General features: G+C 55.2%; 1 protein-coding gene across 3 annotated transcripts in view; it reads left to right on the top strand.

The window, feature by feature from the left end:
* Positions 1-21,369: 21,369 nt before the first annotated feature.
* The window catches only part of LOC309626316 (uncharacterized protein), a 34,980-nt gene continuing 34,440 nt past the window's right edge, over positions 21,370-21,909 (top strand). The window contains exon 1 of one of the 3 annotated variants that reach the window (XR_014243111.1): positions 21,370-21,663. The gene's annotated coding sequence lies outside the window, so the exon portion shown is untranslated. The remainder of the gene's footprint in view (positions 21,664-21,909) is intronic. The other 2 variants (XR_014243112.1, XR_014243113.1) reach the window with 2 other exon arrangements.

Below are 21,909 nucleotides of genomic sequence, written 5' to 3'. Positions count from 1 at the left end.
CACATAGCTGGCTAAGTGTGGGTTCCCCAGGGGATAGGCCCTGCTTCTGGGGCAGTATCTCAGTGGGGGCTCTCAGGGTGAGTGACCGAGGGTCAGGATGAGGCTAGTGTGTGTACGTGTGACACAGAAGTTCCCAGAAACACCACACATCTTCCATCCAGATCACTTTTAGGTTCAATTTTGCCTGAAAATGCTCTGAAATGCTTATAGGGCATCTGCCCCCAGAGAACCCTACTGGCAGAGGGTATCTCAGTGGGAAAAGGAAACTTTTCCTGTGGCTGGCTCTCTAAGGTTGTCCCCGAGAGCCTCTGACAGATGAAAAAACCAAAGGAATTTGCTGGTCCCAGAACTCGCTTCCTTTCTTCCCAGGCATGGACCAATAAACATCTGTTACCATCGGCCGTTATGCCTGGAACATTCCACCTTGCAGCTATTTTCACTTTTTACTCACAAACTTCCCTACCGTCTAAGTTTCTTATGGGCACAGGATAAACGATGTTTGTAAACTGTAAATTAAAACTGCACCGCTGCCGTGAGGCTGTTATGATGTGATTTCCTTTGTGTTATGATTCCAACTCATCTTGCGTGAAACGTATAGGATTTCAGCTACGTGACGGAGTTGAAAATGGAGTCACCGTGGCCAACGTGAACTCCGTGTTCGTTGTTTTGAAACGTCCGGTCTAGGACTGTGGGTGTCTTAGGGTGATAAGAGTGTTACTTTAGATAAGGAATTCATTTGGCAACGTCCGCGGAAAGACTTCACTGGAACAGAAGGAGTAACTGATAATTCCACGCGGCCGAGAACTGTTCCAGATGGCCGCTCCAGAGGTTCTGTCGGAGCAAAAGGCGACTTCCCACTCATCCTTGTTGGGAGACTGTTTGCTGGACCAGATGCCACTGCTTGTGCTGAGACGCCTCCTTCCCGGATTTCTCTGTGCAGTGATTCATTGCCCCCTTTTCTACTTTCCCTACTTCGACTAACCTGTGCTGTGTGCTAGTTGGATGCAATAAGCCTCGTGATTCATGAAATGAATCCTGGCCATGCTTTGGATGTCTCCAATCCAGTGATTCTTTCCTGGCCTCCCCGCTGGACCCTGCGACACACAGAGGCCTAAGTGGGAGATGATTCCGTCCGGGGAATGGGACGCTGTCAGCATGGCGTGGGTCCCATCCTTCTGGCTGTGTTGGCCTAGGACCGGGAAGCCCCTGACCCAGGCAAGAAATGAATGGGGTGGGGAGAGGATGCGACCCCTGTGATCCCCACGTGGTGCCCACCTGCCAGACCCAACCCTGTCCCCCTGCACAGGTTCCAGGCTGAAGGTGTCCACTTAGCGGTGCCTGGGGTGCCCCATCCACTGGCACCCTGCCACTGGGGGCTTTTCCTTCCGACACCTGCCCCAGGGCTCCTCCTATCCCGCACCTAGAAAGCCCTCAACGAGTGTTCCCTCTACTACCTTCACTTTTATTTTCAGAGGATGTGGGGCCGGAGCTGTAGGTAGGTCAGGGATTGTGTTCTAGCGTCTTTCCTGCTGCCCAGGACAACCCTGACCCCTGGACACAGACCCTGACCTTGGCGTTCCATTTGGACAGCAGCTGTGTCTAGATCTCTGCGGCTGAAGAAGGTCAGAAGAGGCTCCTGGTGTGAGAGTTCTGGTGCTATGTGGTCCGGGGCCCCTGGAGAGTGGGTCCCACGCGTGGCCCTTTACCAGGCTCCACTTACCCTCCCCCCCCCCCGCACCGACTTACACCCCAAGAAGCCCAGCCTCCCTTCCCCCTCCTGTACAACTTAAAGACCCTCCAGCCCTTTCGGGGGTGTTGGCAGGTCCCCTGGGCCACTGGGGTTCGCTGTCCCAAGGGGGATCCTGGGAGCCTGGCATTCGCTGCAGGCCGTGCACCCCACCCTCACCCTCCAGCCACCCCCAGAAGTCCCAGCTTCGGGCCACCGTAGAAATACCACACAGTCCGTGTCCAGCAAGCGCCCTCCCTCATGGTTGGCCAGAGGAACCAGAGCAGTCAGCCCATGGCTGCCAACCTTCCCCCAAAGACACACGGGGAGCTGTGAGGCCGAGCTGGGGCCCTGTCTCTTGAGGGCTCCTGGGCACGTGGCTTCCCGCCCGGGGTCTGTAATCAGAGCGGATGGTGGGGGGCTTCCTCCCGACTCTCCCCACCATAGCAGAACCCTGGGGATGGGGGTGGGCGCAGCAAGGGGGGGTCTGGGGCTCTCTGGGGCCCTGCCTTCCCTGGGTGGGGAAGACACACGGGAGGTGGTAGGTCTGGGGTCGGGGCGGAGGAGAGCGTTGAGGGAGATGGAGAGGTGAGAAGTGAGCCCAGGGAGGAAGGAGAAATGGAGTCCCTGTTTTTCTAGGGCTAGTCCAACCGCAGACACCTGGCCGATGAGAAGGGAAGAGTGGGCCCCCTCCAGGTTCTGTACCTTTGCTCAGCTGGGTGGTTTCCACTCAACTCGGCCGCCTCTCAGTTCCTCCTTGGTTAAAAGGGAACCTGCAAGTCTGCTCCCTGGACATTGTGAGGCAAAAACTGGGGCCCCAGGGGACCATCCCCTTTAGTTCCAGACCCAGGAGGGCCCATCAAGTAATTATCCCTCTGTTTGCATTTCTAGAGGGAGAAGATTGCAGGGAGGAAGCGATTCCGAACTCGAACTCGCATCTCCCTAAGCCAGCGATGTCCCTCCGCTCCCCAAAATTGCGGGGCTCACCCTTCCCCCCAAACTCTCTGAAATCTACCTTCTCAGCAGAGCTGATCTGAGAGGGTTACCTGCCTTCACAAGACACAGAGGGGGCCCCCTGATCTGCCAGCATCTTCCTGGGCCCTCCTCTTGGCTCCTTTCTGAGAGTGGGAGGGGCACCCTAAAACCCAGTGTGTCCTCTGACCCTCCAGTGATGCAGTGGACTCTGTGGAGAAGTTCTTCCCTCCACTTCCACCCTCCCAGCCCCATCACACCTGGAATACCAGAAACCCACCTGGACCGGGGTCCCCCCAGCTCTGGCTGGCTGGGGAGGGAGTTTAGGATGGGGGCTGGGAAACCGTACTTTTCAGAGTCACACACCACTGCCTTCTTTGGTTTTTGTTTGTGTTGTTTGTTCTTATCTTTTTTTAAAAAAAAAAAACAAGAAACAAGAATTATTCCTGTAATTGTCTTAAAGGTTAAAATATTATGACAGTTCCCTGATTGGGCTGTGGGGAGAATTAAATGAGATGAGGCTCCAGGGAACGTCAGAGCGGCTTTCTGGAGCGTTCTGACTGTGCAGGAAAAAGAACAGCCCTTCTGCCACCAGGATCCTTTGCCTCAGTCGTCTGTGGGGAGCTGTTTGGTACCCTAAGCTTGTCACTCATCAAATCCTGGCTACTGGCATCTTCCACATGACAGATTCTCCTACGGGTTCTCCAGGGAGGCCTTGCATCCTATTGGCGCACTTAAGTCTTTGAGTGGAGTTTTCAGTCATAAATAACTTTAGGGGTGCGACTCTTATTAGAATATTCAACCTCTCCAGACCTGCCATACTCCCATCCAGGCTGGCTTCTCCAACCAGGGCTCAGATCCCAAAGCCTACCGTCTCGGCACTGCTCCTGGACACTGCCCACCCTAGTCTTTGCTCCAAGGTCCTGTGCTGGGGGTTCTGTAACCCCAACTTCGCCTTCCAGGCAGCACACGGGCCTTGAGACGACAGTCACAAGATCGGAATCCAACCATTTTAGCACAGCCAGTACAAGAAGTCAAGTGCCTTCACTTCTGTGGTTTAGGCATCTGTAATGTAGAAGAACAGAAGACACACCTCCAGGGACAGTCGTGAGGATTCGATAAAATAAACGCCAAGTAAAGACTCCTGAGATCGCAGTAAATTGTAGAGTAGGCAGCAACCAGATGCCTGGGGTCCCAGCAGAGTAGCAGGTTCGGATGGAGTGAGGCCCCTCCCCTGGTCCCAGGAGGCAGCTGGGAACTTGCCCAGCTCTGAGCCTGGAGCCCTGCAGGTCCCCTCCCCCAGCCTGGGGCAAGGGGAGAGAACAGGAGCAAACACCCCCGGGTGGGTGGTCTTTAGGGCTGCTCCCGGCTGTTTCTTTAAGAAGGGGAAGAACTCCCCCTGGAGCTTCCAACAAGCAAAATCCACATTTTCTGGCCCCCAACCTGGTCATGCTAGTTTGAAAATGCCAGAGGATGGGCATTGGGATGGTGGGGCAGAGGGGACAGGGGAAAGACTAGAGACCAGTGAAACCCCAAGGTTGGGGAACTGGGCATTAGGTACCTGCAGGGGCCACTCCAAGACCGCCCCAGGCTACTTGGGTGCTTCTTGCCCACATGCTTACCCTCTGGAGCTAATAGAGGGGGTCCTGATGCCCAAAGGTGTGGTGGGGCTTCCTGCTGGCACCGGGGCCAAGATGCACTGAAGGCACGAGGCCTCTAATCTGTGACTTCAGTCGGCAGGGAGGTTGTGAGAGGTGACACTCCGCAGTGGTGCTGAGGCTTGCTATGGCCTTTGTGCCACCGGGCTCTTGGGCCACGGTCCCCGGCCACGCTGCCCAGCTCACAGGCTGTCTTGCCATCATTCGTGGTGCCGCGGTCGCAGGGCTCCCCATCGCCGGCTCTTCTTGTACCCACTCATGCTCATGACCCACTGAGAGCCCTGTGATCGTCAACTCCTAGCAGAAACTCCTGTGGGACACGAAGCCTGGAGGGGTGGCGGGTCAGGGGGAAGGCATAGAAATTGCTGCAGCCCTTTGTCCCGAATCCATTCCCAATGGAGGGCCTGGCTATGATCTCATAGTTTTTCCCCAGGTTTGTATGGCCCAGCCCTCCCCAAGCCCGAGACAGACCAGTCTGGGATTCTACAAAACTGGAGACTAGAAGACCGATTTCCTAGGTCTGTTGTGTTAAATAAATGCTAAGGTCTAATAATGCGGTATACCTTGTAAGAGTGTGCAGGAACCAGACCTCCCTTTAGGTCTCCCAAAATCTGATACACAGAGTGGGCTGTAGGGAGGAAAACTACACTAGCCTCTCCCCAGACATGAGGAAAGGACAGTTTAGCCAGAATTGTTGTTGAATGTAAGTCCCTGTGCCCGACGCACAGTGAGGCCAAACAGATCGAAACGCTGGAATTCGGAGCAGACAAAGGTTTACTGCGGGGCCAAGCCAAGACAGCAGGCATCTCATGATCAAAAGGCTCGAACTCTTCAATGGTTTTCAGGGGAGTTTTTTTTTTTTTAAACTTTGTTTTTATTATTATTTTTTTAATTTGGGGTGATAGCCGCAGGATGCATGACTGTCTTCTGATTGGTTGGTGGTGAGGTAATGTGGTGTTCCAGGAATCTTTATCAATCTTCTGGTTCTGACCAGTCTGGGGTCTCAGCAATTAGCTACCATCCTCCACCTGGGTGGAGGCCTTAGTTCCTGCAGAACAACTCAAAGATTGTTATGTATATATATCCCTTGAGGAGGAACTAGAACTCTTGTTTTATTGCTACACTTGTTTCTTGACTGCCTTTCCTTTGTTTCTGCATTCCCTTACTTCCCTAATTAGGAACTGCTTGAATCTGTACTTTGAAACTCAGGGAACGTCTAGGAAGCTAAAGCCTTTTCCTACAAACAAGAAACAGGGAACATAGAAAGGCTTTGGTACCCGGGAGGGCCCCACGGGGTCCTGCTCAGTTTCAGAATGACTTAATGTCTCTCCAAGAGTCTTTGGATCGAATTCTGCGTGTCCCCATCAGGGAGATAGTAGAATGAATACGTGCATACACCACACACCCCACTGCCCTCCACTGCTCCAAAGCTGAACTCGGTAAATTTCAAACTTTAACTGCCTTTTTAAGCCTGCCTGGAGGTCCTCTGCCCCTTTAAGAGAAGACCCATTGGGTAGGGAAAGACCAAAGAGCCAAAAGAATTACCATATTCCCTCTCTGTAGTGCCCTCCTGCTGCTTCGTAATGGCTCTGTCTACCGGAGGCCTGAGCACCGGGATGGACAAAGCCCCCCAAAGAATGAGAATGGACCCACCCCTTGGTCAAAGAGAGCACCACTTTCCTTTTCTCAGCCCTGGGGGCTACAGAATTGAGCTTTGGGATTCCCGAGGTGGTTTGGCACCTGCTGGGTTCCCCGAAGATCTCCAGGAGCACTGAGCCCAGGTACAGGATTGGGCTGCCGGTGGCTAGGAAGTGAAGAGGATTTTTGTGCCGCAGACTCTAAATATGGATTGCAAAATTTGCCGGACTGTGAGAGGCAACTTCCTTTGGGCTGTGGTTCACCAGTGGCCCGTGGTCAGGCAGCACGCAGCACCGTAATCCTGCACAGACGCTGAGGTTCACCACGGTCCTCTGGCCTCGCTGCACCACCCCTGCCAGACCATGATTTGTGCCCATACTTCATCACGATTTGCCAGGTTTTGTAGCATCTGCTCAGATCTCCGATGCTTGAAGTGGCCTGTGACTACTCCCCAGGTCCGGGGGACCAAAGGGTCTGGGTACACTCTGCACTTCCCGCCTGGGGAAAAGGGGTCAGAGCCTGCAAGGCTCTCTGGGACAACTTGGTAAATTTCATCCCTAGGGCAGTTCCTTAAAGCCTGTTGGGGATGCTCTGTTTCTTTAAGAGGAAACTCAAAAGCCAACAGAATTCCGAAGGAGGCTCACACGCCCCTTACTGTTTTGCAAATGGATCACTTAGCCTGAGGTGGGTCTGCCTGTGAGACTGGCTGCGTCCTTCTTCTCTTTGAGTCCTGGGGTCTAAGGAATTGAGTCTGGGGTCTCTGGGGAGGTTTGGCCCCTGCAGCGTAACTCTAAAATCATTAGCTACCCCTTTGGGCAAAAAGAGCAAAGCCTGCTGTCGAACCAGGGTCTGCCAGTCGCCCACGACCCACCAGTTGCCTGCAGTCCATCAGTGGCCCGTGGCCCGCCAATTCCCCAAGGTCCACCAACGCCCCAAGGATTGCCAGATGCCTGTGGCCCGCCAGATGCCCGTGGCTTGCCAGTCCCCTGAGGCCTGCCAGTTGCCCGCGGTCCGCCAGTTGCCCGCGGTCCGCCAGTTGCCCGCGGTTCGCCAGTTGCCCGAGACCTGCCAGTTGCCCACGGTTTGCCAGTTGCCCATGGTCCACCAGAGGCCCACGGTCTGCCAATTCCCCATGGCTCACCAAATGACCACAGACGGTCAGTTCCCTGTGGCCCGCCAGTTGCCCCTGGTTCGCCTGTTGCCTGCGGTCCGCCAGTTGCCCGAGGCTGGCCAGATGCCTGAGACCTGCCAGTTGCCTGAGGCCGGCCAGATGCCCGCAGTTCGCCAAGTTGCCCGCCGCCCGCCAGATACCTGAGACCTGCCAGGTGCCCGCGGTCCGCCAGATGCCCATGGCCCACCAAATGCCCACGGACTGTCAATTCCCTGTGGCCTGCCAGTTGCCCGCAGTCTGCCAGTTGCCCGTGGTCCGCAGCGGTCCGTCAGTTGCCCGTGGTCCGCAGCGGTCCGTCAGTTGCCCGTGGTCCGCAGCGGTCCGTCAGTTGCCCGTGGTCCGCAGCGGTCCGCCAGAGGCCTGTGGTCTGCTGGATGCCCACGGTTCACCAGATGCTTGCGGACCGCCAGTTGCCCAAGGCCGACCAATTCCTGGTGGCCCGTCAGTTGCCTCAGTCCACCAGTTACCTGTGGCCCACCTGTCATCCTGCAGCTTTGTAACTGCCACGCGGGATCTGCCCTGATCCCCTAGGTCCCAGCCTTCTTTGCTTCTCTGTGATTCACCACCATTCACCCTGTTGCGACTTCTTGGATCTCCGTGATTCTCAGATCGGCAGCTTCTCATTCCAACGTACCTGCATGTAATCACGCCTACCCCAGTGGTTCTCGGGCAAATCTGTGTATACTCTTGAGGATTTGCTGAAATTCTGCAGTGGAAATTGCCCCTTCCTCCTACTTAGGGAAACTATTTAGGGGGCTCCAAACATCCAGTTCTCCTTCTGACAGCCCGTGTGTAACCCCAAATCTTTCCCCTGATGGTTGGTATGGTTCTGGCCCCCCGCCCAGTGAGTGAGAGAAGCCAGTTTGGGATTCTCCAAAACTGGAGGACAGAAAACCCATTTCCTCGCACAGTTGTGGTAAACAAATAAAATAAGCATTGTAGTGTGGTTCCTGAAAATGCTACGAATTGTGTGAGCGTGCCAGAACCAACGCCCTCAAGAACCACAACGTGGTTCTCTCCACGTCTGGGAAAAAGAGTGTCACCAGAATGGCCTTGCCTGGACTGCTCTGGCAGCTGACCTCCCGCTGAGATGAACGCCTTAAATTTCATCCTTAGATGCTGTTCCTTGCAGCCCACCCAGGGACACCCTGCTCCTTTAAGAAGAGAAAGACGGGCTAGAGAGAAAAGACTAACTCACCTCCCGAGCTCCAGAGGTGGAGTGACCCCCCACCTGGCCTGCTGTTTTGCAAATGGCTCTCCCCTGCGGAGGATGAGCTACGAGGTGGGGGGCAGGGGGACGGCCCGATTTGCTCCAAGAATGAGGTCGGCGACATCCTCCTCTTTCAGGCCCGGCATCTAAGCTATCGAGTTCGGGGGGAGGTTTGGCTCCTCCAAACCTCCATTCTTGGAGAAAAGAGAGCACAGTTCTGCTGTGCCGAGGGTAGGCTGCTGGGTGGCTTGAGGGCCAGGGCAATATTCAAGCCCCAGACGCAAACTGGGGATTGCTAAGAGTTCGTGGGTCTGAGAGGAGACGGCACTTGCTGGGCTGAGGTCCGCCCGTTGCCAGCGGTCCGCACCGTAATCCTGCAGTGCCGTAATTGGCAAACTGGTCTGCCCTGACCCCCTGGCTTCCTGACTCTTCTTCGCCCAGATGCATTTCTCTGCAGCACAGCTCCCTGTGATTTACCACAATTCGCCACGGTTGGTGATGTCATGGGTCTCCGCAGTTCTCAGTGCTGCGGGTTATCTACGGTCTTCGGGCAACTTTGTGCGCAGGCTCAAGTCTTCGGGGGTAAGGCTGCGGCCAAATTGCTCCAGGCCCTGGTCCTGCACCTCCCCCATCTGAAACTCTGCTTTTCCAGACAAATTGATACTTGACTCTTAGTCGACCCTCCCCCCCGCCCCAAGGCTCTTAGTTCCCGGGGAATCATCCGCCTGTGGGGGGGCGGGGGATGGTGGAGTCAGACAGAGGTGCAGCCTTGTCTCCGGCTCCCAGGCAGACTTCAGCCCTCTAGGCGGTTTGAGCAGAGGTGATCGAGTCCTGGGGGCCCCTGTCAGCACTGGGATATGATGCCAAGCTGGGTATCATACTCCTGCAGGCATAAGTCTGAGCAGTGTCCTGTGCCGCAGCCCGACTCACTCTCACTGCCTCCACACGCCCGTCTGGGCCAGCTCCATCCCCCGGGGGTGGACCTAGACCGTTTCCCAGCGCCGAAGGTGCAGGGACTCAAGCCCCGTTACTCTGAGGAGGAGCGTTCTTGTTCCCCAGCACTGAGCGAGTCCTGGGTCCTGCTTTTCCAGAAGACTCTCCTGCAGCAGTGAGGAGAAAGCCCTGGCCGTCTGCAGACTGGTCCTCGTCTTAGCCCTGCCAAATCATAGCTGGGGAACTTGGGTGAACCTCGGCCGAGGCTTTTATAAAAGTGAAGAGTGGGCAGGATTTGGAGGTAAATACAAGAACAGAGCACCATAGCACGATCCCTTAAATCACGATAAATTGTAAGGAGAGGCCTGAACTGCTTCCCTGGGGACCTGGAAAGAGCCCGTCTACAGTGGTGTTGGATGGGGTGCCAGCCCCTTCCCAGGCCGTAGCATGAAAACTGCACAGCCTGCGGGATCTGTGGGTTCCCTCCCCGAGCCTGGAGTGAGGGTAGTGCTGCTTAGCCCCGGAAGTGATTGAAAACAAATTCCCCCAGGGGAGGGGGTCTTTGATCCAGGGGCTGCTCCCAGCTGGGGTTGCTCTGTTCCTTTACGAAGGGGAAGAACTCTCCAGCGCTGGAGGTTTCAGGCCCCCAGCCCGGTCTGGCTGGTTTGCAAAAGACCGTGTCCTCCGTGGGGGAGGAGTGAGGCTGAAGGCTGCCCATCCCCCTCCTCCTGCTCAGCCCCAAGGACTGAGGAAAGGGCTTTAGGGTCGGGGAGTCTCAGAGGAGGCATGGCACCTGCAGGGTTCACCCCAGCCCTCCGAAGCCCCTTAGACACTTGCTAGCAACATTTGCCCATTGGGCTAACGCAAAGGGGGCTTTGGGAAGCACCAGTGTGTGCCTGGGCTGCTTGATGGTCTTGAAAATACGGTAGTTTGAATGCTATAGCCTCCAAGGCAGTGATTTTGAACCGTTTATGGTCCTGTAAGAGGCCAGGATCCTTGGCTGGTGCGTGTGCCTTGCTAGTTACCCCTGTGCCGCTGCGCTTCAGCTCCGCAAGCTTCCCCAGCACTCTGTGGCCTCTGGGGCCCTCCGTGGTGGGAGATGCGTGGGCACCTGCTGCCCTTGCCGTGGGGCCTCTGTGTACAACACCACGGCTCACTCGGACGGCAGCATTGGGAGCCCCAGGATTGTGGAGCTGGGGCTCTCCTTCACCGCACTCCCTGCGGCCCAGTTCACGGCAGCTCGGTCAGTGACCCCCGGGGCCACGTCTTGCCCCTTGTGGTATTTGCTGAAGAGTCGGGGTGGGACCCGCTACAGGCCTTTCTCCCCAGTTAGGGAAACTGAGAGGCCCAAAGACCCAGTTCCTCTGTGGAGGGTCAACTCAAACTGATTTCTGCGCGGAGCTCTGTCGTACACCAGAGTGCCCGCCAGGCGCAGCGATGCCCCCTCCCCTGGCCAAATAAGGGGGTGCACGTGGCCCTTATCATGGCTGGAGGAGAGAGGGATAACTCCCAGCCTGGGAAGTCCTGAGCCCCTGGGGATTCCCTGTCAAGACCTGAGTTCAATGCCCTGAGCTTTTGCATGTTCCCTGCCCTCCCGGTGGGCAAGGGGTGGGGGGTTGCGGAGAAAATGTGACTACAATGCGACAGGGAGGAGTGCCTCGTGGCACGAATCCCAGGTCGGCTCCTCACTAGCCGTTTCTCGGTGCCTCGGTTTCCTTATCCACAAACAGGCTTGATCAAGTACATGGGTGAAGGTTAAACGAGCTATTAAATAGGTACTAAAAGCCCTGAGAACCCGCTGTGCACAGTTTTTGGTTTGCCGACAGACAGCCCCAGGCCAGATACCCCCGTGGCTCTGCATCTCCGCACCCTTGCGCAATCCTTTCGGTGGGAATCGTTTCTAGAGGAAATGGCTGGGCTCAGAATCCTGTGCATTTAAATGTTTGGTCTCTTCTGCCAGGAGGCTTTTCAGAGAAGTCGTGCCCGGTTAGATGGCAGACGCGGTATCAAGTTGATAAGGGAACCTGCGTGTGTTTGTGTGTAGGGGTGGGCGGAATTTTATGGTGAATCTTCCAATAGTTTAGTAAAAGAATGTAGATCTCAAACAAACAAAGTCCTGCAGAGATATCTTGACGTGGTCCAGATCAAGCGTTTCCCTTTTCGCTTCGTAGCCCCTCTGCGGGATGATGCTGGCCCGGGGCCCAGAGTCCCACTGGCCGTCACTCCTGGCTGCAGGTTGGGGGTGAGGGGTGCTAGAGAGTCAAAAAGCTGCATGTGGCCTCGGCGCACGGTTTTGCCGGGAGCAAGTGAATCTTGGCACGGAGTGGAAGGACGAGACGGGGTTTTTCACTTTATTTAGGAGGAACATGGGCTCAAGTGTGAATCCTGACCTAGGGGAACGCAGCTCTGCATCTGTGCTCTGAACGGCCACCCGGGCGGCTGCCTGTTGGCCTGAGCCCACGTCCATGGTTCAGAGAGCCCCTCCCCCCGCTTCGGGGTGAGGCCACCCTGAGCCCCGGAGCAGATGTTAAAGTCCCTCACATCTTCCTTCTGCCTCTCTCTGCCTTTCTTCCGTTGGGTTTGAAATGTAGGCATGGCGCTGCCTTTAACATATGGGAAATGGCCCCAACTTCCCAACCCCCCCTCCCGAGACTTGCCTCGAGGTTGGGGCCCCCGGGAGTGCCTCCGAAAGGCTGCAGTGTGGGTTGCTTCCTGTCTTCTGCTCCAAAGCATTTTTGAGTGGGAGGGGCAAAACAGGCCCCGCCTTTTGGGCTGCCCTCCTGGACCCCCAATCCTTCTCTTAATTCACAGAATGTGCAAGGACCCTGGGGAGGCCCAGAGTGAACAGGGGCCGCCTCTGATCTCCAAGGTCCCCCCAGCTGTGGGTTGGGGTCTCCCTTCCCCGGTGCCGGGACAGCCTCTGATGGGGTATACGACCCCAGACCTGGGACCCCTCTTTCTCCCATCCCACATTGCTCACTGGGTGGGACGTGCCACGCACGTGGCAGCAGCACCTCCACCAGGCTCCCAGGCACCTGTTCCATCTTCTGCCTCATTCATTGGGGATGTTTGTTTTGAGCCTCTGCTCTCCGGTGAGCTGGGCTACGGGAACTCAGCTAGGATGTTTTAATATGAGACTGCAGTGATTAGGATGCTGGAAACAGGGGCTTCTCTTAGGACTTAGAGCCTTCCCTCTGGCCCCCTCGTTGGTCCACATTTCTTCTGCCATGGTCGCTCCTGGGTGGCATTGGTCAGCACATCCTTTAGACAAGGTCCTGGGACGGGGCAGGGTGGAGACTTCTGGTTCCAAGTGGACATGCTCTTCCCCTGCGGAAACCTCGCCCAGGGAGGGGCCTTGGAGGGGGCTTGCCAGTGAACACCAGTCACCTGGACCCCCTGCCCACCCTCCCCATCTTCCTCTCTCCGCCTTCGGGCCCCCACCTCATCCCAACTTCCTCTCCAGCCTGGCGGGAGATGGCAGCTTATACACACCCGCGGCCGCTTCCTGCTCCCCACCCTCTGCCCCAAGTCGAGATGCACTCAGGTTTCTCCAAATTAGGGCCTTGATTTGGTCTGTGGAAATCAGCCCTAAATCCGGGCCTGGGTCTGCACGGGCTGTTCAGGGAGTGTGTGAGGGCCCCGTGCGAACCCCCAAAGCAGGGGGCCAGGGGTATATGCTGAAGCCTTTCAGGGACAGCTCAGGCCGGCAGCCAGACAGTTCTGCTTGGATCTCTGGGGTGGCCACGTGGCCACACGTTCAACGTTCTGAGATGTCTGTGCCCCGAGCCAGCCAGAAAGTGACTTACGGCCGAAAGCAGAATTTGAATGACTTCTGCTGTGGGGAGGCCCCTCAGAGTAAACAGTGAGAATTTCTGGGAAATGTACATAAGGCCAGACTGTCGGGAAAGGACATGGGCCCGGAATTCCTGATACTCAGACCTGGGAGAGAGGTGCCAGCTTTTCACGGGCATCCCAGCCCCCAAGTGGCTCTCTCTTTTAGTTAAATGACAGCCTGCCACTAGTTGGCTCCTCCTTCTAGGGAGGGTGGGGCTCACTCACTTGCTCTCAGGACCTGGGCTGACCACCTGAGACGGGAGCAGAGGCACCCAGAGCCGAGCCCGGCGCACAGTAGGGGTGCAGCTCCCGGAACCCCCAGAGGCAGGGAGCTTGCCCATCACTTGCCGTTTTATTCCCGGCACTTGAAACAGTGCTGGTCCTAGGCACCCAGTAGGTGTTTCTTGAACTGAATGAATGAACGCATTAACAAAATTATCTGGAACTCATCTTTCAAAGTTGACAAAGCTCAGGCGAAAGACGCAGACCCTCAGCGGTGTATTTTGGGGGCAGCCAGTTCTCCGTGTGCCCGGCCTGGCTCTCCTGCACGTGTGCCACCTGCCAGGTGACTGGTTCAGAGAGAGACGCCACCACCCCAGCCCTGGACGTTGACCCTCAGGGTCCCTCCGAATAAAGCAGGACCGTTTTTGTTTTTAATAGTCTGTCAGTCTGTCTCAATCTGTGTTCAGGGCAGACCTGTGGTGTGAGTCCTGATTTCCGTATTTTTGCAGAGGAAACCGGAGCTCAGTGCGGTGAGTGGGCAGGACCCTCCTCAAAGGGCCTGGGCCTCCCAGAGTCTTCCTGAAGCCCTCCACCCCCACCAGTTCACAAAGGGGATGCTGTCTTTAGGTTGGAGCAGGCTTTGAAAGGTGGCCTTTGTTTGCTTTTCTTTATCATCAAATGTGCAAGGGCAGCTCTGTTTACCTAAAGGCAGGCGCCTTTAAGCTCATCCTTTCCGCAAACACCTAAAGGGTATGTTGAACATTTGAGCCCGTGTCTCAGAGGGCGAAGCGTTTGCAGAGCATAAGCCCAAGCAAGTGGTTAGATGGGGGTGAAGTGCGGAGACCCGCGGTGACCTGCGGTGTTCAGAGATGACCCTCGGTGACCCGCAGTCAACCCCAGCAACGCTGGTGGTGAAGTTGCCCTTCAAGGAGTGGTGGGGGGAGCTTTTCAGGGGCTGAGGCTGCAAGATGCGTCTCCATTCTGGCTCTAGGAAGGGGCTGGCATGGAGGGCACCTGGCCACCCTCGGAATCTTTGCCACTGTCCCTATCCCGGAAGTCCCAGGATGGAGAGGCTCACAGCTCTCATCTGCCAGGCCCAGAGCTGCTCCCCCTGAACCAGGAGACTGTGGCAAAGGTTTCATGCTCTGTGTCCCTGTGGAAAAGGTGGCCTTGTTAAATCAACTCTCTCTGTGGGCAGCAGGGCTGTCTGCATGGGCAGGGGGAGGAGGCCACCTTGGTTGGTTTACTGAGCCTCTACTGGGTACTTACTTGGGCACGGTTCTGAGGGCTTCACATGTATGGCCTCATTTCGTCTTCTCAAGGACCCTCGGGGGGCAGGTACGATTATTATCCCCATTTTATAGATGGAAAAACTGAGACACACAGAGGCATAAGAGACTCACTCAAAGTCAAGCTGCTAGTAAGTTGGTGGTATCGGAATTTGAACGAGCCTGTCTGATGTCAGAGTCTGTGTTTTCACCCACCTCTCCTCGCTGCCTCCTTGCAAAATGTTTGATGCTGGCCGCAGAGGGCTTGTGTCCTACCACGGACAGGAGAACAGCAGGGAAGTGGGGGGAGGCAGACCAAGTGTTCTGGGAATATTTTTATCTGGAAGATCTATTTCCCTACTGAGCTTGCAGGCTGCATCTCACATCCCGGTCTTTGGGACGGGGGTCCTGCTGAGGAAGAGAGTTGGCTCTTGTTGGTGGTGGGGATGGAGGGTACTGGTCCAGGTGGCTGCACTAGGGTGGCCAGCCTGGTCCACAGAGAATCCATGGGGCTCAGCAAAGAGGCTGAGAGTGGGGAGGCATGTTTCTCTTTACTCTCTGGCTGATTGTGGGGACTAGCAGAGCCCATCCCCCAAACTTCAGCTTAGGGCAGCCAAGCTCTCAGGAATTTTGGAGACAACAGCATTCAGGGCTGTCCCACCCACATAGGAAGGGCATCTCCATGTCCTTGTCAGGGCAACAGGGCACACGTGGCACAGACCTTGGCTCACTTCTAGCACGTATGTTGGATTTAACTTTGTAAATTACAAAATAAATGTATGCTTCATAGAAAGCAGCATAGAAAACAAGAAGATCTCTCCCCATCCCCAGCCCTGGTGTCAAACAGACTGGGGACACATGGTGACTACATGCACACATTTTTTTCTGCCCATTTAATCTTCCCTCCCGAAGGAGACATTTACCCTCATTCTACAGATTGTGCATTGAGGTTCAGGGAGGGTAAACAACTAACTCAAGGCACGTGGGTAGCGAGTGGACTTGCATCTGAGGTCTGAGCTCAGGGCCCCAAACCCTCACCCACCGGCGAGACTGCTGGTCTACCCAAGAGCTGGGAAACAACGCTAGCAATCAGCGTCGTGATTATGGGGTCTTAGCCCCTTACTTCGGGTGGCACTGCATAAAGTGGCCCCTACCTGCATGCCATGCTCTGCCCTCGGTTTGTTTCTTGTCTCCTTTCAACCCTAGGAGAGCCCCAGGTGGTAGGATATTATCACCCCCTTTCATAGTGAAGAACCACTCCTGCCCCTCCCTGCTCCTGCCCCACGTTCCTCCCAAGCCTCTCATGGGCAGATGAGCTTCTGAGCTGTGCTCTCAGGCAGGAGTCTTGTGAGTGTGGTTCCTTCTGGCTTTTTGGTGAAGGGGCGGGGGTTTCCTCTGTTTCTGGGTGACCTCTCTTGGGCACCGACTGGGACATGGACGTCGGCAAACCTAGGGTCAGCCAAGGAGGACGGTGTGCGCCCTGGAAGTCAACCCCTTAGGGCACACGGGCTCCAACTGCAGAGTCCCCCAGGCGCCCTTGATTCCACTAGTGGGCTAGTGGCTTCTGGGTGAGCACTGAGACTCAGGTATCACCAGGCTTGGCCCAGGGAAGCCAACCGTGGGCTTTGGAAGGATCCAGACCTTGAGTGTTTAAACTGAAAGCGAGCCTGCAAATGGTCCCCTTCCCCTGGCCATTAAGGAGACAGGTCTCTGTGACAGTCTTTGCTGAAATCCAGCACAGATGTCTTCTCTTGGAGCCTCTTGGGTGGGGTGGCAGTTTTTCAACTGTTAGCAATCTTTTAGTTAAAAAAAGAAAAAAAAAAAAAGCAAACTTTCCAGTCCTGTTCTACCTGGAATACATTTTCTCCTCGGGGGGGGGGCCCCTCCCCAGGCCTCTGCAGTTCTGTCAACACAGTGAAGCCAGCCCCCTCCCTAGCCGCGGGCAGTTGAATGAAGCAGTTCTTTGCTCCACCAAAGGAAATATTTCCATGGAGTTGGGCCAGGAAAACCCCTTGCTTGAATCCGGGCTGGCCCACGCCCAAAGCCAGGGGGGCTGCATGTGGGCGGGGTGGGGCAATGTGGCCACCTTCTCCTGGGGTCAGGGTGTGACTTCTAAGATCCATCTCACGGTGGTGGGCTGCTTCGCCACGACCCTGTTCTTGGCCTGCCTCGTTCCCCCAGTAAATGGGTTTCCTGAGGCCCTTCCTGTATGAAGGCAACCATTGAAGTTCATTTTCTTTTGCTGTTACCAGCTTGGAATTTGTTCATCTCTGCGGCAGGTTCAAGGGAGCCCTTCCAGAAGTCGGGCGTGGCTGTAGGGCTGCCCCTGGACACCCCATGCCCAGCCCATGCTCCAATGCCTCCATCTGAGGACGGTGCCTCCAACTACTCAGGAGGGGGGTCCCGAGTCTCTTGATTTTTATTTACTTATTAGAAAAATACTTCCTATTTGCGGTCCATCAGAAAGAGGCTCAAATGGTCAGTCTTCTTGGATTGTAGCATTTTAAAAAATACACATAATAAAAGCAATACATGTCAGTAGAGAAATCCACAAAAGTAGAAACAAGAGCAAATCATTCAGAATTTATTCACCCAGCACAACTAATGGTTTGGGGGGGGTGGTATTTGGGGGTAATTTGGGGGTATTACCTTTCAGCTCTTTTTCATTGGCTCTAGTCATGAAAAAGATCCCTAAAGAGCAATGCCCACCCTCTCTCCCACATACCACGCACCCCAGAGTCCAACACATAACGCGCTGCCTGGAAGGCCAGCAGTCTACTGGGAAGTCAGCTTTATCCGTGGCCTTTTATGAAAGGCGCTGAATTTTATTTGTCTTTTAGTATCTACAGTTTGGCAAACTCTTCTATGCAAAGGTTGGGGCTGAACCCGGAACTCAGGTTCCCTGGGTAGAAAATCCACAAGTGCCCAGGCAGCCGTGTGGTGCTCCCACTTACCAACCCTAGGATCACGACACACGGCAGGGACCACCAAGCATCCAACTGGCAGGAAATGTGGGTAGGAACTGTGTTTGGATAAGTGACCAGAAAGAAAAAAGGGAGCCCCTCCTACAAGTCCTTAAATGCCTAACTCGAAAGTTTAGACTTTGTTTTGAAGGCAAAATCAAGTTCCTGAAGCTTGGCTAGCATGGGAGCCACAGGTTAGTGTGCATTCTGGAAGAGGTATTGTCAATTCCAGGATCCCAGAAGACAGGACTGTATTTGATCATTTCCCCCAAATCCTTGGGGGCTTGATGCCCTGTCTTGTACTTTACAGAAGGCACAGAGGTGGTACCCGACAATTCCAGGCTCCCTCACTCCAAAGCAGCTTCATAGGAAGACCCTCTGTGTGTCCTTCTGCTTCTCTGACTTGGGATGAGGTCTAAGGGTGCTGGGGGTGGTTCAGGGACGTGTGATCTCGGGTGGTTTGAATTGACAGAGGCTGGTTCTGGAACTAGGGATCAGGAAGGCAGGAGCATCGGCTATCACTGTAGCCACCCTCGGGATGTGTGGAAGAGGGCCTGCAGCAGAGATCTCTGGGGAACACGAGCATTTTACCTGGAAGACTGGGAAGGCCTGCTTAGAGGGGCAGGCACTCAGGGGTCGCTGTTCAGTAAGAGCCTGAGTATTGTTTTTGAGAAGAGAGGACATTTACCCACGCCTGGAAGATGGCTATAGGAGAAGCTTGTCTTCATTTCCTGGCTGAATCTTAGGACGTTTGTATGCTTGCCCACAAGTATGTACATGTGGATAGGAGACTGCTCACACGGCTTTTGAGGGTTCCCAAGTATGAATTTAAAAAAAAGAAGAAAAATGTATGCTTTGAATTAGATCTACGTGAAAAAAAAAAAAAAAAAAAAAAAAAAGAGGCAGCAGGCTAAGCCCTGCGCCTGGGACACTGGCTCTCCTCCAGGGTTCTTCAGGAGAGTTGGGTTTCAGCATGTACAGAAAGAAAGTGAGCCGTTTCTCAAACCTGGATTTCCTTGTCTGTTTTGCCCTATAGATATGAATCTGAGCCCTCAAAGGTCCTTTTCGAGCAAGTAAAGCATGCACGACATTGTTCAGATTGAGAACCAGTTCGGGTCCAAATATTACCATAGATTTAGCTCTTTCAAGTTATTGCTTTTTTTGCTTTGGACCAACAAATATTTAAAAAGTTAGGTTCCGAGCTCCCGAAAAGCCAACGAAAACATTTAAACATATGGATTTTGTGTGTGTGTGTGTGTGTGTGTGTGTGTGTGTGTGTGTGTGTGTGTGTATTGGTGTGTGGTTAAACCATGCTCAGGAGAGATTAGTTTACAGCAGTCTGTCTTTCTCTCTTTGCCTTTTTTTCCCCCCTATCTTTTTCTTTCTTTCTTTCTTTTAGGAAGCCAGAAGGATAAACATGTTGCCATGGAGTTCTGTTTAAAATAAAATACAATGGAAAGAAAAGCAGCATGATGAAGTAACCACATGGACGGCAGGATACACCTGATACTAATTACTGTCATGCAGAATGTTCTGGAAGACATTTGACTCGCCTGATGTATACATTCAAATCAAGCAAAGCAGGACTGGAGGGGTCCTTGGGGACCATCTTGTCCAACTCTTTCCTTTTTCCAGATGAGGAAATAGGGGCCCAGAGTGAAGGGCCTGGAGAGCAGCCTCCCAGTTAGGAGGGAGGAGAGCTGGGATTCAAACCCGCGGTGCTTTTGTCAGAGACACAGAATTGCCAGGGTCTTTTACCTTGGCCTGTCAGTGAGACCTTGAGAAAGAGGAGTGGGATTTACTGTTAAACTCTGAGCACCAGGCGGAGAAGTCAGGGAGCCCAGAAAAAAAAAAAAAGCAGAGAGGCGGCCTTTGCGCTGGGAGGCCCACCTCTCCTCCCGGGGGCCAGGCCTTGAGGACAGAGATGCGCATTGGCCATCTGGAGTTTCTCCTTCCAGGGCCTCTCAGAGGCGCCCCAAACAGCCGGGGGGCCCCTCCCAGAGCTTCACTCGTGTCCTTTTGGGGCTGCAGGGATGACGCCAGGAGGCACTGTCTCTAGGACAGCCTCCAGGGACCCCGCGTGCGTGACTACCGAGCCTCTCTGGTGGCCGCCTCGGCTCCCACGCAGGCCTCCCACGCGCGGAGGGCGAGCTGGCGCCCCCATGACAATGCGCGCCCCTCGCCTCTGCCCCCGAGAGGCTAGCAACCGGGCCTGCGGGTGTCTGATTGGCCGCGCCGGCTTGACGACAGGGGCTCCTGGCCGCTGATTGGTCCCCGCTGGCTCCGGCTGTTTCCTAGCTATTAATACCGTGGCTAATAAACGCTCTCCTGTTGACTAGGATGCTCGGAGCCATGATTTTTTGAAGCTTTCTTGACATCCGCGCTTGGTGCGGGCCTTTCTGTTTCGCAAGTCCTGCTGCTGCGGCTCTAGTCTCTGGGGCGCCGTGCATGCTCCGCAGGCTGTAAATGGGGTTCTCTCCCCCCTTTACGTTATCTGACACTTTAAGGTAGCTCCCCGCCATGGCCTCCAAAGGCCACTTTATCTTCATCTCCCCAATAGCCCGCCTGCTCATCTACAAATGAGCCCTCCCACCAAGGCTCGGTGTCTCGTGCAACCTGGTGGCCCATTTTCACCTCCCTGTCGCTAGCCGTGGGCTTGCAAATAGACCTGTCCCTTCTTTTCAGCCCTGGAATCTCCCGACTGGGCTATAGTTACGTACAGGATCGCTGGGCATGGGGGGGCTCGCTCTGAAGCCGCTGCTTTGAAGCCCCTGAGAAGTGCGGGGGAACTGTTCTAACTTGATACCCCCGCGGGGCCCCTCCGCCTTTCCCCTTTGGGACTCATCACTCATCCTCACCCCTCTTCTGTCACCAGGCGCTTCATCCTTGCCCTCCCGGCTGCCACCCACCTGTCGCCCTAAGATAGATCCTTAGTCCCTTTCAACAGCATTTTGACCTTTGTGAGAGGACATTTGATTGACGGTTCTGCCCGCTTTGCCACTCAGTGCCCGGCAGAGCTGCTGAAGGCGCCACCTGTTAAGGATTAAATCTCATGTGCCAAGTCCCGGAGCACGAGGCCGTGCAGCTATGCTCTGCCGCAACATGTGTCGCTGCCTGTTTCCCCGGGGGCGGTGTGTGTGGGGGGCTTTTCAAAGTGTATGTGTGCGGACATCATCTCACATTTGGGGGGTACCCTGTGCATCTCCTTGTGGGACACAGTCTCCCTCCAAAAGTACTTTCCCTATAGGGACACGGCTGGTGTCTAGATTATTACAACCCTGGTTAGGGGGTACCCCCTTGTTAACGTGGAGGAAGCGGACCCCCTGGCAGAGGAGGGGGCATTGCAGGGTTCAGGGCACGCAGGTTGTAAGCGGCAGAGCTGGGGACTCAAAAGCCAGTTTTTCTGACTCGGAGATGCAATATCGAGTCTCCCAGTCGGAAATGGACGGGTGGGCTAAGAGGGGGGTGACAGACGCTGACTTACATTTGGGTACCGCTTATCTTGCCCGGGGCATTTTATTTCCCAGGACAAGAGGCAGAAAGCATCATTTTCTTTTCCTAAGCCGCATCCTCTGATGGAGGTTCCGAAATAGCCAGGTGTGTGATCTGCTGCCCCCGGTGCCCCAGCTTTACCCTCGGCCCGCCTGAGGATAACCACCCCTTGTCCAGTTCTCCCAGCAAATTGTGCACAGAAATCTGCCCGCCTGGCGCGCGGGGCTCATGTAGGAAAAAGCACCAGCGAGCTCAGGGTGTTGGTCATGGCGGCGAGGGGCACTGCGGCAGAATTTTTTCCTCCCTTCTTTGCTGCAATCTGGGTGCGGCTAGAGCAATTTGTCATAGAATCTGGGGGGCTCATTTTTCCGGCCAATCACTTTTGGAGAAATGAGCGCATTGCAGCAGAATGCGCTGACGTCAGAGACCACCCCTTCTGCGCCTCGATATAAACCCCACCCAGCCAGCCCCTAGCGCAGACGGCGGAGAGCTGGGATGGAGCGCGCCCTGGCCCGCTGGCCTTGGCCGCAGCTCCTCGGGAGAGCCGGGGCGCCCGCGCGAGAACCTCCCTACCTGGTGAGTGGTTGGCCATCCTTTGCCCGAAAGGATGTGCAAAAGGAAGACGACACCCCCTTCTGGGCTGGGCTCCGTCCTCCTGGACATGCCGCAAGACAGATGCCGGGACCTTCTCCTGAAGGCGGCCACTTCGCCTTGTCTCCGAGCATCGGCAATGAAATTCTGTCAGGAAGGAAAATCTCGAGGCACATTTTCCTGGGGTGGGGGGGGGGGTGGGGGCGGAGAATCACAGGGCCACTTTCCAGT

This window comes from Balaenoptera borealis (assembly GCF_965194805.1).
Source record: "Balaenoptera borealis genome assembly, chromosome: 3".
In the NCBI taxonomy this organism is placed as follows: domain Eukaryota; kingdom Metazoa; phylum Chordata; class Mammalia; order Artiodactyla; family Balaenopteridae; genus Balaenoptera; species Balaenoptera borealis.
This window is presented reverse-complemented; position numbering and strand designations above follow the sequence as displayed.